At 42.0% G+C, this 17,022-nt stretch overlaps 1 pseudogene; it reads right to left on the bottom strand.

Annotated features, from left to right (window-relative positions):
* LOC102992851 (thiamine transporter 2-like) overlaps nucleotides 1-16,119 on the bottom strand; it is a 50,316-nt pseudogene extending 34,197 nt beyond the window's left edge.
* Nucleotides 16,120-17,022: the final 903 nt, after the last annotated feature.

The following is a 17,022-nucleotide window of genomic DNA, read 5'->3' on the forward strand; positions in this document are numbered from 1 at the left end:
GGACGCGCAGGCTCAGCGGCCATGGCTCACGGGCCCAGCCGCTCCGCGGCATGTGGGATCTTCCCGGACCGGGGCACGAACCCGCGTCCCCTGCATCGGCAGGCGGACTCTCAACCACTGCGCCACCAGGGAAGCCCTACTGTATGTACTTTTTAAAGAATTGAAAGGAAATGATCTCTATATTCCAGCTCATCGTGACTCAGGGCTAAAAATATTTTTTACCCAGATTACGTATATCAGCATTCCATAACGACATTCTCCGTCTGGCCCCTGCGTTGCCCTTTTTAACCAGTAGTGTTGGTTAATACACACTGACTATGTAGCCTCATCACTTTTTAATGGTGATTAGACAGATTTTCTCCTAGTTCACTTTCAATGCTCACTTGACTCATCTCACCATTTCCATGCTACGAGCTAGCTGTAGGGACTCATTTCGATAGCGTGTTTCCTTCGCACCCAGGAAATCACAAGGGTTGATGAATTGCTGCTACCAGTTTTGGTAAGTGGAATGCTGCTGTGACAAACGCCTAAAAATGTGGAAGTGGCTTTGGAACTGGGTAATGGGTAGAGGCTAGAAAAGTTTTGAGGTACCTGGTAGAAGAAACCTAGAATACCTTAAAGAGATTGTTGGTAGAAATGTGGCCATTAAAGACATTTCTTGATGAGGCCTTGGAAGAAGAGAGAGGGGCTATAGAGAAAGGGTCTACTGTCTTAGAGAATACATATATCATCATGAACAGAATATCGTTAGAAATATGCATGGTAAAGGTGCTTCTGGAGAGGTCTGAGATGGAAAGGAGGACCGTGTTATTGGACGCTGGAGGAAAGGTGATCTTTGTTATAAAATGGCAGAGAACATGTTTGAATTCTGTTCTATTGTCGAAAGTATAATAGAACTTGTAAGCAATGAACTCGGATATTTGGCTTGGAGATTTCCAAGCAGTGTGGAAGGTATAGTTTGGCTTCTTGAATTTTTGATAATTTGGACAAAATGTAAGATGTATTTCACATTACAGAATTTTCACTAACTATACTCTATCCTGGATTTCCATGTATACATACTTCCATTATTGTTAAATATAAATAGGACAAATGAGTCTTTATTTATATGTGGAGTAAAATTTCCCAGTTTGTTTGTACAGTTATGCGTAAATATCTTTAGCTAGGTAATGAACATCAGTTACACCCCATATGGTGGTTGTTTGAAAACGTAAGTATTCTCATAAAAGACTGAAATGTTAGTTTTTAAAATTTAATGTTATATGAATTGCAGAAATGACACTGCCTCACCCTTTCAGGCGACCTGCCTTTTTAAGCAAACTGTAATTTTCAAATAAAAAAATTATAAATTTACTTATAGCTTAGTCATTGCTCCACTTGTAAAGTTGTACTGATTTTCTGCTTGTGAGACTAATGTGTGTAACCATTGCTCTCCTTTTTACTGGCTCTGTTGTCTTTGTCAGGTTATCAAGTCTTGGAAACAAGTGTGCCATGGTGGCAATGAGGGTGCCTCTTGTATGGGAGGCTGGTGCTCCCAGAGCATTTAGTGAATTCATGCTTTCAGCCAACGGAGCCCTCATCCATCCTAAGTATTCAGGCAGCCTCTGGGGGAAGGAAGAAGGAAGAAAGACTTTTTTTCTTGTCCTTGTAGTAAAATTGCTTTAATCCATTCATGCACCTTTATCTGGTTTCCCTGGTCATGAACAGAACATAAATTCACCATGGCTGGCCAGAAAAAAAAACTTATGCTGGAAATACCATCCTTTATTCGTCTTATCATAGGTCAGCTTTTTAGGGTTTTCACCACTACTTCACAATGCAAACCCTGTTTTTTACAATGGGTGTTATCACCACAGAAATGTTCTTTCAAAGTAAAGTCGATCAGGTCCATTCTAGAATGTTCTTTTGTCATTCATGGCAGTGCTACAAAAAATTGGGTCCAGTGATTTGTTGGAATAGATGTAACTGCTATGGCATAAAGTGAAAACTGCTGAACAAATGCTAAGTATGGAAACTCTTCTGTTTATGAGCTTTTGGGTTTTCAACAGGCTGGTCCCAAGTTCATTTTTTCTTAATTAAAGGCAACATGGTATAAAAAATTGCTATCCACCTGTGAGTGATGGGCTGAGTTGTGATTTTGCTCCTTATCTGGGAGGCGTGTTTAAATACTGATTTTGGGGTCCCTCCCCCATTAACTGACACAGTGGGTCTTGGGGAGGGAGATGGGTTCATACTGAATATTTTCATTTCTAACAGGTTCCCAGGTGATGCTCGTGTTGCTGCTTGGGGACCTCACTTTGAGGGTCACTGCTTAGCAGACAGTCATCTTGGTCAACTCTTAGGCCGAAAGTTTGAAAGAAGAGATTTCTGTAGTAATTTTAGCTTTACTTTCTTTGAAGATTAGACACTAGAGGGCGGTGTGACCACAGCACACACACTAAATCGAGCCTAGTGATTTCCAACTAGTCTAAACTACTGCTTCAGCCCAGGCATCTTTGATTTTAACTGTTTTGTTTATTGATGTTTCACATCGGAATATATATGTAAGAAAGGTTCTGCTGCTAAAAATAACTTTAAAAGCTGCACTCTCTCCAGTCCCTTCTTTGTAAAGTCATAGATCCTGTTATCTGGAGAGCTGGGGCTCTGGGGGGAGTGTGTGTGATTTTATGTCCCATTATTCAGACAATTTTATTTTATTTTTTAAATTTAAAAAAATTTTTTTTTTTTTTCGGTACGCGGGCCTCTCACTGTTGTGGCCTCTCCCGTTGCGGAGCACAGGCTCCGGACGCGCAGGCTCAGCGGCCATGGCTCACGGGCCTAGCCGCTCGGCGGCATGTGGGATCTTCCCGGACCGGGGCACGAACCCGCGTCCCCTGCATCGGCAGGCAGACTCTCAACCACGGCGCCACCAGGGAAGCCCTATTTTTTTAATTTTTAAAGAATTTTTTAAAAATTAATTTTTATTGGAGTAGAGTTGACTTACAATGTTGTGTTTCTGCTGTACGGCAAAGTGAATGAGTTATACATATACATATATCCACTCCTTTTTGGATTCTGTTCCCATACAGAGTATTGAATAGAGTTCCCTGTGCTATACAGCAGGCAGACCCGTTATCTATCTTATATATAGTAGTGTATATATGTCAATCCCAATCTCCCAGTTTATCCCTCCCTGGCACCTTTTTCCTGCTGTACGGCAAAGTGAATGAGTTATACATATACATATATCCACTCCTTTTTGGATTCTGTTCCCATACAGAGTATTGAATAGAGTTCCCTGTGCTATACAGCAGGCAGACCCTTATTAGTTATCTATCTTATATATAGTAGTGTATATATGTCAATCCCAATCTCCCAGTTTATCCCTCCCTGGCACCTTTCCCCCTTGGTAACCATAAGTTTGTTTTTTACATCTGTGACTCTATTTCTGTTTTGTAAATAAGTTCATTTGTACCATTTTTTTAGATTCCACATGTAAGTGATATCATATGATATCTAATTCAGACAACTTTAGAATTGAAAGATGAGTTAGCTCTTTGAGGCTCGCATTTCTAAAAGCACTTTCAATGAACCCAAGTTCAATTAATAATGGAAATAGGGTTTTGAGACCAAGTAAGTTCGGAAACATTGGGTTAAATAAAGTTATACAGGTTCCTTTACTGGAATGTTCCTCAGAGCCTTTGTCAACTGGAAACCACTGGGAGGGGGTTATAGAATGCAGGGTGACTGTGGGTATTTTGGACAGGAATCAATGATCTGGTCCTAATCCTTCATCTTTTCCAGAAGGAATCAGAGACCAGTAGATAAAATGACTGCTGGGCAGGGACCTTCCACAGGATCAAACACCTACAGGACTGCGTGCAGTAACAATGCCCAGCCCAGTCACATGCAACTCCCTACGGGCCCTTGGGTCTTCATTTCCACTTGTTGGAATATCCTTCCTCCAGGTACCTGCAGGCTGTGCCCCATCACTTGGTACAGACTGTGCTCAAATGCCCCTTATCAGAGACAACTTCTCAGACCATCGTGTCCAATATGGCACTTCTGATGTCATCTTCTGTTTCCTTGCCTTGCTTTGTCACCACCTGTTATATATTAATATGCTTAATCGTTTTTATCTGTTTATTCCTTCTAAAATAGAAGTGCCATAATGGAAGGGATTTTTAAAAATTGAAGTATAGTTGATTTATAATATGTGTTAATTTCAGGTGTACAGCTCATGACTCAGTTTATATACATATATGTATATTCTTTTTCAGATTCTTTCCCATTATAGGTTATTATAAGATGTTGAATATAGTTCCCTGTGCTTTACAGTAAATCCTTGTTATTTAACAGAAGGGACTTTATCCATCTTGGTGCCTGCTATATTCCTAAGTAGATGCTCATTAACCTTTTGTGGATAAATTAACTAATGCTATCCAAGTATATAAGATTGATTGTTGTATCAGTCAGGGTTCTCCAGAGAAACAGAACCAATAGGAGTTTTATATTCAATATTATGTGTTAAATGTGTTAAAATGGTAAAAACTGGAGTGCTTTATGAAATAGTTCTAACAGGATCCAGATAATCTGAACACTTTAAATTTATAGGAAATTTTCCACTTGCATTTCTGGGGTTAAAAGTCCAATATCTAACACTTTTTAGTTTAATGGTATTTTATTTTTATACCCTCTGGTTATGTTAGAGAATATTCTTACAGGCTTCAGGAAGTTTGAATTTAAATATTTTTAAGAAAATGGGTATTTACATTTATGTAAAGGCATTTCTGAGAAGGAAATCTACACCGGGTTTGACTGCGATTAAAAATAATGTTATAGGGCTTCCCTAGTGGCGCAGTGGCTGAGAGTCCGCCTGCCGATGCAGGGGACATGGGTTCGTGCCCCGGTCCGGGAAGATCCCACATGCCGCGGAGCGGCTGGGCCCGTGAGCCGTGGCCGCTGAGCCTGCGCTCCGCAACGGGAGAGACCGCAACAGTGAGAGGCCCGCGAACCGCAAAAAAAAAAAAAAAAGTTTTTATTTTATTTTATTTTATTTTCATTGAAGTGTTACTTCAATGAAAATAAAATAAAAATAGCAGGATGAACGTAAGGAAAGTATACAGTTGGAAATAATTAAAAGCAGAAGTTAATAAAACAGAAAATAGATTACAAAGGATTAAGAACTCATTGTGACTTAATGGGTGGCCTTAAAAGACAATGTGTTCAAGAAAATGTGCACCAAATTTTTCAATAAATGTACAGCTTTCTTCAAAGAAAAGATAATTGCCTTGGAGAATATACTGGTCATTTAAAATCCTTCCCCCCTCGGAACCTCACAGGAGTACCTTTAACGGGCAGACCGACCTGCAGCCATACAGGGAAGTGAATCCAGGCAAATGTCTTTCCAGGCTTTTTCGATGCAGGAGGGAGGGGGCCCCCCGGGAGGTGGTGGTGGTGATGGTAGTGATGATGTTGAGTTGCCAACAAACAAGGAAGCACGGGATCTTTCAAAGTTGTTTTTGAGGTTAACTGCCTTACAGTGATAAGGTCTACCTTGTCGGCCATGCTGAGTCTCAAAGGGCTTTATCTTTTCTCCTTGAATCACAAGACCCCTCCCACACTTCTCTTGCTGACCATGAGGTAACAGGGTGATAGAATTGAGGAGTGGAGGGGTGTGTGTGTGTGTGTGTGTGTGTGTGTGTGGTCTCCGAAATAAAAGAAAGCTGGAAAATAGATGTGGTGTGTCAAAGAACTCACCTGTTAAATACCTGGCTTCTGGTATTAGCTGGAGCAACCCTGTCTACGTGAGAGATGCGATTCTCTTTATAAATGCATTTACACCAACTTGCTAGTGACAGTCGATTAGTCCTCTGGTAATTTTGCTTTGAAAGGAGGTTAGAGGTAATGCTCACCATGAAAAATGATACTCACCTGAAAAAAGAATGAGGGTGGTTCCAGCTCTCAACAGGAGAAGAGCTTTGGGAGGGATGGACCTTCCAGGTCACCCTGTATTGTTCACCACCCACTCTACCCTTTCACAAGCTGAGTCCACATGCAGATGCCTTATTTCGGGACCTATTAGATGAACTGACCTCTTCTTTTTTTTTTTTTTTTTTTTTTTTTTTTCGGTACGCGGGCCTCACACTGCTGCGGCCTCTCCCGTTGCGGAGCACAGGCTCCGGACGCGCAGGCTCAGCGGCCATGGCTCACGGGCCCAGCCGCTCCGCGGCATCTGAGATCTTCCCGGACCGGGGCGCGAACCCGCGTCCCCTGCATCGGCAGGCGGACTCGCAACCACTGCGCCACCAGGGAAGCCCTGACCTCTTCTTTGAGGTAAAATAAATACTGATCCAATTTATATCAACAAAGCTCTTACTTAGAGTAGGTGGCGATGAGAATCAGAAACAGAATTATGTCACTAGAGAACAATAATGACAATGAAAAAAAAATTGCCAATGATTAAGTGGAAGTGACTGCTTTCCATCTATCTCTACTTCACAGAAAGTAGGGAGTTGCTCTTCTATGCAGGATGCTTCTGGGGTTTTCCAGGTCTTTCTTGTGTAAGTAACTGATGAGTCATCGATGAGCCTTACTGGGGTCATCTCTTTTCTGTGCTTCTGGAAGCCCAGTCTCTTCTTTTGTCCATTATATTTCTATCTATTCTGATCATGAGTTGTTTGCACAAGTCCAAGGTTGACCTTTGAGCTGAACTTCTTGTCTTTTCTTCTCCATGTCTCTCATGGACCTATGACTATTTCTGCTGTCCTGGAGATGCTGAAATTCTGTCTTTTCTCATCTTTTTGTCGATTCTAGCATTCTTGCCCTCTGAATTTGGCTTGAGAAAATCAGAAATAAACCTAATAGAAAAAAACATAATCTCCCACTTGATGGGGATGGGAGAGGACCAGAGCCTCCTTGAAGAGAGGAGAGGATGAACAGGGAAAGGTGCCAGGATCAGGAAGAAATAGAGGAAGATGATCTTGAGGAAGAAGGGAGATGGAAGTTATTTTGCCCAATTGATAAGGAGACCAATAATGTTGCCAGGGTTGTTCAGGTTCTTGAATTCAAATACCAGCTTTATCCTTTTCTAGCTGTGATTTTGGGCTTTTCGCATGTGGTAACTGATGTTCTCCTTGCTACTCATCACCGCCCTAGACAGTTATTCCCAACCTCCTTAAGAAAATATCAACAAGCTCATTTTCTGGTAACTCAGTTAACTTGACCACTTTCTCCGAGTTGCTGGTATCTGCTGACCTCCTGATCACCTTTCCTCTTTGGCATCGACTCTTCATCCCAAGTCCTGCTATTATCTTGGAGTTCTTCAATAGCCACAGGAAAATGTATCTTGTCTTTCCAGTTCCTTGATCTTCTTATTTCCAAAGACCTCTTTCTTCATTCTACTTCAGCTGTCCATTCTCATGGCCACACCCTATTCCCCCTGAATCAGAGAATTCTGTCATCTGGCTCTGACTACACTCATCTCTTCTGGCTTATTACTCGATCAACTAGTTCCACCGCACCATTCTTCATCAAGATACCTCTATTCTCCTTCCAATCTCCCAGGCGTCTCCTTTCTTTCTTTTCCTTATTATTTCTATAATAATCATACCAATGCCCTAAATTCCCTTGCCTGTAAATGTTTTGATCACACCAGTGTGGAAAACCTCCAATTCTGGGGTTTTTACAGAGCCCATTTCTTAGTTGGTGATTTTACATTCTTTAGAGTGTCTATTGGATTAATAGCTGAGTTCTCCCTTAGGCTGTAAGCTCCATGACATCAGGGATTAAGTGTGTTATTTTATTTGCAAGTTTATTCGCAGTGCCTGGGAAATGGTCTGGTAGAGTATGGGCTTAATAAAAATTTTTTTAATGAATGGAAAATCGACTGAGCCCCAATTGCCTCATTTTTTAAAGTAGGGATCATAATATAGACTTCAGAGTAAGGCTGGTGAAGATTAACTGAGATCTGTGCATGTTAGGAACCCAACACAGTATCTGGCATAAAGTTACTGCTCAATATAGTTTTGGTTCAAATCTTTTCCTTCTTCCCCCTTTTTCTTCCTCCCATTTTATAACTAGCAACTGTTTACCTGCCTGCATGAGTGTGTGGGTGTTCCGTGGTCCAGACCCTGGTCTTGGAGGATGAAAACAATGAGTAGTGGCCTAGGGAGGGGTGGAGGGCTCATTGTTGACCTCTGGGGAGGTTCAGAGGCTCCCTTAGCCTGTATTTCTCCAGACCCTTGACCACGTCCACTGTGCCTAGAGCAGGTGTTTCTGCCAGAGGGAAGTGACAGGAAGACCATTTGCTCAGAACAGCCAACAGACCTTTGATCTTGGGAGGATGGGCAGAGAGGCCAGAGCCCAGGACTGCAGGGAAGAGCTGAGGTTTTCAGCAGTCATCAGAAGATTCCTTGGTAAGAAGCAATTTTATTGGCTTTGACCTTTGACCTCAGCTCTGAGATCCGCTGGGAGGCTTCTGAGCCTGAATCCTGCCTCTCAAATGCTCAGATGTGGGCACTCCTCCAATTCTACTTTTATTTCAATGTTTGGCTGACTGTCCCGGTTGATTCGTTTATGTGCCCGCCTTATCCTTTGATTCTCTCACACACAGGTCATTGACCAGGACTGTAATGAGTAGCTTTTAGCATTGTATTCACTTGGGGAACTTGGTAAAAATATAAAGGTCCTGGTCTTATCTCTATAGCTTCTGATTGAATAGATAAAGTTTGAAGTCCACGAATCTGCACGTTTACAAAGCAGTAGTTTTACCGATGGAGTGGTCACAGTTTGTAGCAGCAGACCAAGGGACACTGCATTTCATGCTCTCCATTGGCCCAGGGCTCCCAAAGACAACCTCCTGAGGTATGTACGAGGATGGCCATTCACAGAGGTAGGAGGTGAGTTTATTACGACTGTTGTACTTCGCGGTTTCCCATCTCTCACGGAGACCCTGGAGTGCCCTTCCAAGAAGAGGTAGTAGAATCTCCTATGTGCAATTTTCATCTTCTGCTCTGTGATTCTTCTGTTTCTGATGTGCTCCACCCCTAAGCTGAGGACCACTCTGGCGTCCCTGCCCAGATCGCTTTCCCAGAAAGGGATCACCTGAGTGTCAGGTCTGCGTGCTGTCCTGGTTTAGTGCTGCACAAAGCGGTACGGCAGGGCTACACTGGCTAAAGCAGACGTGCACATAAATATCTGACACTCTTCAGCCCACAAAAGACTTCTACCACCTACACACGTCCTGGAAGTCCCTCAAGTAAAATACGACTTGTCTTCTTCTAAAACCTCTTTAATTTTAATAACCGCCTATAAATATGGCTTCTAGCAACCTAATTCAGTCTGCTTGTCCCTGTCTGTCCACGCTTCCTGAGATTCTGAGCGTTCAGCTTGTCTTCCAAGTATGCAGTTCTCCATCAAAACCAAATCAATTCTGGGAATTCCCTGGCGGTCCAGTGGTTAGGACTTGGTGCTTCCGCTGCTGTAGGCCCGGGTTCAATCCCTAGTTGGGGAACTAAGATCCTGCAAGCCGTGAGGTGTGGCAAAAAAACAAGAAAAACCAAAACCAAAACCCCCAAAAACCCCCAAATCAATTCTTCCTAACAAATACTATCAACAAGTTCATAAAAGTAGCACTGCTGGTAATTGCCGTTTTTTTTTTTTACTTAATTCCTACTTGGACAGCTATTTATACCACTTGCTTTCCATGCCTTGTCTCTAATCCTTTGAAAAATTTGCAAAGTAGCTTTTATCTCCATTCGGTGGATGAGAAAACAGAAATTCAGAGACAGATAAAGTGGCCTGCCCAGGGTCATAGAATTTTAGAATCCAGTTCTGTTAAGGATGTAAAGCCTGAACTCTTTTTTTTTTTTTTTCCTACTGGGTTAGGACATGATGATCTCAGTTTCTTTCTCTTATTCCTTTCAGGCTGATGCACAAGCTTGTTTACTTCCTCTGTCCTTGCTGTCTACTCCTAGACATTGAACCCGGGATGAGTTCCCAATTTAAGATTGTCATCTAAAATGAGGAGTACCATAAATGTTCATGTATCACCCCAACTGATAAGAAGTAGAGCATGCGTTCTTGAGATTATTTCAGTGGACATTTATAGAAGATCTTCTTTGACTAGTTTAAGCACCCCATCCCCAAAAGCTGTTCCTTATACCAAAGTGATACTTGACTATACTGCTGGTGACAACTACCAGTTGGCAGGCTTTTAGTGGTAAGACACTTAATCACCATCTGGAAAGGTTCCTAAATTGAAAGTTCAGATGAAAGGGAAGGAGAATTTACACTGAGAGCCGCCTGCGTCTGTGAGGCCTGGGGATGCCGGAAGGGGGAAGAGCCCTTTTCTTCCCTTCCCCCAGGACCCCTGTTCCGGCCTGCTGCTGGCGCTACTATCAGAGTCTTGGAGGTTACTTCGAAAATGTTTTGCCTTTATTATTGCACCTAATGGTATATAATTTTGAGTATATGTTGCAGACCCTCTCCAACCTATGGCAAATTACAAGATCAATGACATTTAAATCATTATTTGACTCATGTAAAGACCTTCTCCGTAAGAAACCCAATGAGGAGTAGAAATAAGAATTCATACAAATTGCTCTTTTGCTATTGCCCTCTCTGTTCTGATGTAACATTTTTTCTTCCCTCTGGAATGAATAATTTTTCCGTACTATCTTTTACTGTATTATTAAGATCAAGCAAGAGTGGTTTGATATTTGGTGAAACCAATGTCTGAAGCAAAAACTAGAAAGATGTCTTTCCTCAGCTGCCTCTTCCAGCAGATTAAGTCAAGCTTGTCTGGGTTTACCTCTGAGGTCTTGGAAGAGAAGGCTTTACACAAAGGGAGAGTGTTAGCCAAAAAAAAAAAAAAAAAACAAAAAACAGAATTAACAAGGTGAATGTGGAGTTCTGTACTCTGCTCCATTGGAACACAAAGGCCAGCCGCAATCAGTCACAATCTCAGAGTTCCCGTCTATAGGGCAGATGGGATCACACTTGCCACAAATCTTTATTGAGCAATGAAGCATGCCATGGAATGCCGCCATCCTCAGCAAACAGGAAGGACCACGTCAGAGTCCCATTACCACAGGTTAATGAAACGTCTGCTGTTGCGTTGGAGTGAATTGATTTTTCCTTGTATTAAAAATAAATTACTACTAATATATCAACAACTTCTTGAAGAAGTTAAGTTTTTGGATTTTCTCAGCACCTGATTTTGTTAGTGACCAGAAGAACAGTCCCATTCTTACTATTTCACTAGCTTCATATGTTCATCTTATGCCACAGGGCTTTTCTGAAGTCACAGTTTTCTCCCTGGAACATTTAACTGGGTTGAACTTTTAGAAGTCTGCACACTTGTCCTTTTTCTCTATGACATTTTATTAATTCCTATCTCCAAAGTTGGTTGTGTTTTTTCCTCTACCATTTTCTTTGATAAAGTCTTCCTTCCAGGATCGCAAAAGCATTTTGGTCTTTTAGGATTAAAATTTAGACATCTACCTCCTTTTACTGCAATTATTAGTGTGCTGCCTCATTTTTCCTGTTATAACACTTACAGCCTGTGCTTGAATCACCTCCTTTAAGACATTTGCATTGGCTCCAGGCCAGCATTCCTCTGTCTGTACATGAATATAGCTCACAGGGCTAGATGCTTGCCTGTCAGCACTATGGATTTTATATAATGGCCTGAAGCCCACAAACATTCTTAGGTTTGGTCAGCTGTCTTTATACAGCCATCCCTCGGTATCTGTAGGGAATTGATTCCAGGACCTCCTTGGATACCAAAATCCACAGATGCTCAAGTCCCTATATAAAATAGCATAACTTTTGCATAGAACATACAAACATCCTCCTGTATGCTTTAAATCATCTTAGAGTACTTATATATCTAATACAATGTAAATGCTATATAAATAGTGACCAAGGAGTGGCAAATTCAGGTTTTGCTTTTTGGAACTTTTTGGAATTTTTTTTGGCCTCACCACATGGCATGTGGGATATCTTGTTTGAATTTTTTTCGAATATTTTCGCTCTGAGGTTGGTTGAATCTGCAGGTGTGAAACCCTCAGATACGAAGGATGACTGTAATCACTTTGAAAGATCTGAAAGAGAAATGACATTCATGAAGAAAACAAAAAGGAACAACAGTGTTGCCAGATTCCAATTTGTGCAAAGTAGAAGGGAACAGGATGTGGGATGTACATTTCACCAAATACACTTAAGAATTTGCTTTGGGGAATTTTGGCTTCCCTTGCCCTTCAAGATTCATCCCTTATCTTTCTGGGTCATCCTGGGAGAGAAACTCAAACGCAGTACCTCTAATAATAGTGTCTGTGGAGTGGAGACAGCCAAATGCTCCAATATTTTTTCACTCCTCCCCTCCTTTTTAATTCCAAAGGTCTAGAAGAGCTAAGCTGGGGATAAGAAATTTGTAAATGATTGATTTTCCTTGCCCCAAATGCCCCCGTTATTTTGGCAACAATGTTTTACACCCTTCTTCATAACCCACTCTTTCCTTATACTGTCCCCAGAATAAACTCTGACAATAAAGTTATAGATTGGGGGCTGGGGGTAGGGACTACAAAAATTGAATACCTAAAAATGGAAATTTAAGGATTTAGTTGAATTTCATATACATTCAAATAAAATAAATTTCTAATTTACTCCTAGTGTTAAAGCAAGGAAAATCCCCCATCCATTTAGATAAAGCCATCATATGATGTCCTAATCTGGGCCAAGATCTAATCTGGTCCAGTTGAAGCAGAAGAGAATGCTAAGGGAAGAGAAGAGAGCTGTTTGATTTCTATGTCTCTGCTGAAAATAGGAAAATGGAAGGTGGTTTTTTTTAAAGCCTTCTGATTAATGCAGGACCTAGAACAATGACTGGTTCATATCAAGCACTCCATTAATTACGAGTACATAAAAGGTCTTACTTTCGATGGGATCTTCTCCAGTGCAATTCAGTATTTTCAGCCTCAAGCAGACCGTCTCCTTTCAAGACCTCTAATTTTCCCATTAGTGCGGTGACAATAGTTTCCAAAACCCAAACTACTGCTCTGCTACGGAATTACTCAGTACAGTGAGATATTTGAAACTTTGTCCCAGAAAAATGCTAACAATGCGGTCTCTGAGTCAAAACTTGGGTAGCTCGAGAAAACATGTATGCCTGAACATCTCACATTTAGAGAAATAATCATTAAGAGTAATATTAGCCAAGACTTACCCAGGGCTTACTGTGTCCTGGGCCCTCTTGGGTACATGACATGTATGTCTTAACCCATTTAATCCTCACAACAATCTTATGATGTAAGATCATTCTTGTCCCCATTTTGTAGGTGAGAAAACTGAGGTACAAAAATGTTAAGTATCTTTCCCCAAGTCATTCAGTGCACAGGGATGGGAAGCTGGGCAGGTTGACTGCACAAATAAATCCCCCTGAAGCTCCATCGGAATACCATATCAAATCACCCGATTCCCTCTTCTGTTGTCAAGGAAGACAGGAGGTTGGCGAATGGATGGACTTACCTTTTCTCAATTCTGCCTGTTTTGATTCCTTTCTGTATTAGTTCTTACTTCTGCTTCTCCTGCTCCCAGTATTCGTGATCGCCCAGCTTCTGAGACCCCCATAGCCACACCCCCCTTCACTGCTAAACTGTAAGGGCATAGTCTGGACACGGATGCATACACCCGGCTGAAGTCAACTCCTTTTGTAAAGTCACACAAAAACTCGATTCTTGGGTCCAGTTCTTTCTGGAAATATGGGTAGCTGGGGAAAAAAGCATAAACCAAGATTTTCCCCAGACTGATATGATCAGAGAAACCTAATTCAGAATTTCTTTGGAATTTTGTGTTTAGCGGCCTAAAGTCCTAGAACCTCAGATTTAGAAAAGATTCCCAGGGTAGCTTCCCTCCCAGAGTCACTGCCACCAGAATACTCCCCCCACCTCCCCGTCCCCCCTGTGATGTTTTTCCAGCCTCTGCAGAAGCAAAGGGACACGGAATGGTGGGGTTAGAATGTTGTTGCTTTTATCTGGCTTTTTTACTTTTCAGTTGAATATGAGGTGTTTTGATATATAGGGAAGAATTTGTGTATCCGTGGAGAACTAGACATTATCTAGACTCTAGAGCAGGGGGTCCCCAACCCCCGGGCCGCAGACTTACTGGTCCACAGCCTGTTAGGAACCAGGCCGCACAGCAGGAGGTGAGTGGCGGACGAGAGAGAGAGCGAAGCTTCATCTGCGTTCCCGTTCCCCATCGCTCCCCCATCGCTCGCGTTACCGCCTGAACCATCCCCCCACCTCCATGCTCCGTGGAAAAACTGTCTTCCGCAAAACCGGTCCCTGGTGCCAGAAAGGTTGGGGACCGCTGCTCTAGAGCACATGCCTTCCAGTTACCTGATTCTAGCCTTTCACTGCCAAGTGGGCTATTTCACAGAGCTGTATATTGTAGATAACTAAAAGCAACAGGAAATAATTATCATCTGTAAACGTGCAAATGAATTCTGTCCAGTAGAGGGACCATCCTTCTTCCTTGTGATAAAAACACTTGAAAGGGAGTTTCTTTTGGATACAATTCTTGGTTGACTTTTATCTTCTACTGTCTCCTGACTTTCTGCCTTTGATTTAGTAATCATTTCTTTGTAGGTAATTTTCCCTTTTTTTTTTTTTAACTGGCTATGTTTAGATTTTATTTTTGTGTGTTCTTCAGTTTCACTATGATGTGTGGAGTGTGGATTTCTTTGATTTTCTCCAACTTGGTATTTGTTGAGATACTTGAATTTGAGGATTGGTATCTTACATCACTTTGGAAAATGACCAGCCACTACCTTTGAATATTAAGTCTTCTCCAACCTCAGTTAGATATTTATTAAACTAATGTTTCTCAACAAAAGTACTATTGTAAATTTGGATAGGAGATTCTTTATTGTGTGAGACTGTTCCTTGCATTATAGGACATTTTACATTCTTGGTTCCCAGACACTAAATGTTATTATTGTGATGAAAGTGCCTTCAGACATACCCAAATACCCCTAAAACTAAGTATGTCTGCCTGGGGACCACTGTGATAAATCTTCACTCTTTCATCTAAGTCTTTTCACCTTCATATTTTTAATCTTTATGCCTCTCTGTGCTGAATTGTAAGTAATTTATTAAGCTGTGTTTTCTGTCTCTGGTTTTTTTCTTCAGCTGTGTCTAATGATCTGTTTAACCTTTCTATTGGGTTTTAAAAGTCAGGTATTTTTCATTTCTAGACATTCTAGAAATTTGCTTCTTTTGTAAATGTATTTAGTAATTGTTGATAACCTTGTGTTCCTTTGTCATATTTATATTGGCTTCTTTTATTTCTTTATACATATATTAACCTTTTTATATTTCTATACATCATTGAACCCAAGATATCATTGATTATAAGAAATACCATTCATTTATGTATCACTAAGAAAGATAAAAGACTCTGTGTGACAGACAAGTATCCTTACAATACCCCTCTGTAAAGAAATATATTTTCTTCTTCGTTCAATATCTTGAGGGCATGGACAGACTCTTACCCATTTTTGGAAGCCGATCAAACATCTAGCACTTTTTCTTCAGATTCCCCTGTAATCTGAATTAAGGCTTACATTTTAAGACTGTAGTGGGAGAAACCAGAGAGATGAAGACTCTCATAGAATTCAAAATTCAAAGGAAAACTTGGTTTAGATACAAAATAAGATTTCAATTGCACAAGTTATTTTCATAATTTCTTTAATTCTATTTTGTCCATCCATGATCATCTTTGTGTTTGCAAGTCCACACATCAGATATGGATGACAGGATGAATGACATTGCCATATTACTGTCAGAAGGATATGTACTTTCAATTGTGTGTCTAGAGGTGGTAATGATTTGCTCTGAGTAATACACATTTCCTCGCCTAAGTCAACCTGCCAACCCATGGTGTACATTTATAGGACGATAGGGAGATTTAGATATAGTCTGTGGTTATGATGATGGAATAAAGATAAGTGGCCTACATACGAGTAAAACCTGTTCTCTGGCTCCAGTCAAGACCCAGTGGTCCTTCCTTGATGACACAGCCCCAAGTGGGCTCTCTCTGGTGCTGCCGAAAACCTAGAAGGTGGGCTGTATCCCCCATTTGATCCCAATCCTGGATGTCTGCCCTCGAGTCCTTACTTCCGGGATCATTTTACTCCGGCCCAACCTCAGGACCCCTGGCAACCTCCGCATCTGGCACAACCACCTTTCCTCCTGGTACTTCCTCAGTGCCAGGGGACACTCAGCATTACTCTCCAAGGTGAACAGAGTACCCCAGGGAGAAGGTGAGATACACGTCCACTCATTCCTTCTACCGCCATTTTTCTTTCTTTTCTTCTCCCTGCAGCATCCCTGTGGTCTGCTGCCACCAGCACCACACCTGTAGCTGCAACTCGTATGGCTGCGGGTTTAGGAAGGGCTGTTGCCAGCAGAAGAGGGAAGCAATGCTGCTCTAGGTGGCCTGACCCGGCCCTGCTTCTGGGGTAAGAGATGCTGGAAGCTGTTCTCTGCAGTTAAGGAGACTTCCCTTCCTCTTCCCACTTGCTGTCACCTGGATCTCCTGGGACTTACTCTTTTGGACAATATCTCTGGTTTTTGAACTCTGTGCCCCTCTCTTTCAAAATGATGGTCTTAAACCTTTTTATTTGAAAAACATTCCAAGCAAACAAGAAATGGCCATTACAGAGCTGTAAACCCAGTCAAAGGGATCACAGTTCTGAGTGTTCTATCTGATGGGTGTTTTGCAGCCTTCCAGCTTGGCCCTCCTTTCCTCTCCTGCTCCTCCAGTCTGGGGTCTCAGAGGGTCCCTCCCGCCTGCCTCTCCTGATCTCCCCGGCCTCCCTCCTATGACCCCAGGACGCACGTGACCTGGAAGGGGCTTTGGATTGCAGGGGACTGGCCTGGGAGCTCAGCAGGCTCCCCGGCCCGAGTGGGCCAGGTGATAACCCTCCGCTCCTCTTCCACTCTTCCTGGAATGTCCCTGCCACCTACCTCTCCTGATCTC

Source organism: Physeter macrocephalus, chromosome 2 (assembly GCF_002837175.3).
Source record: "Physeter macrocephalus isolate SW-GA chromosome 2, ASM283717v5, whole genome shotgun sequence".
NCBI classification, from domain to species: Eukaryota; Metazoa; Chordata; class Mammalia; order Artiodactyla; family Physeteridae; genus Physeter; species Physeter macrocephalus.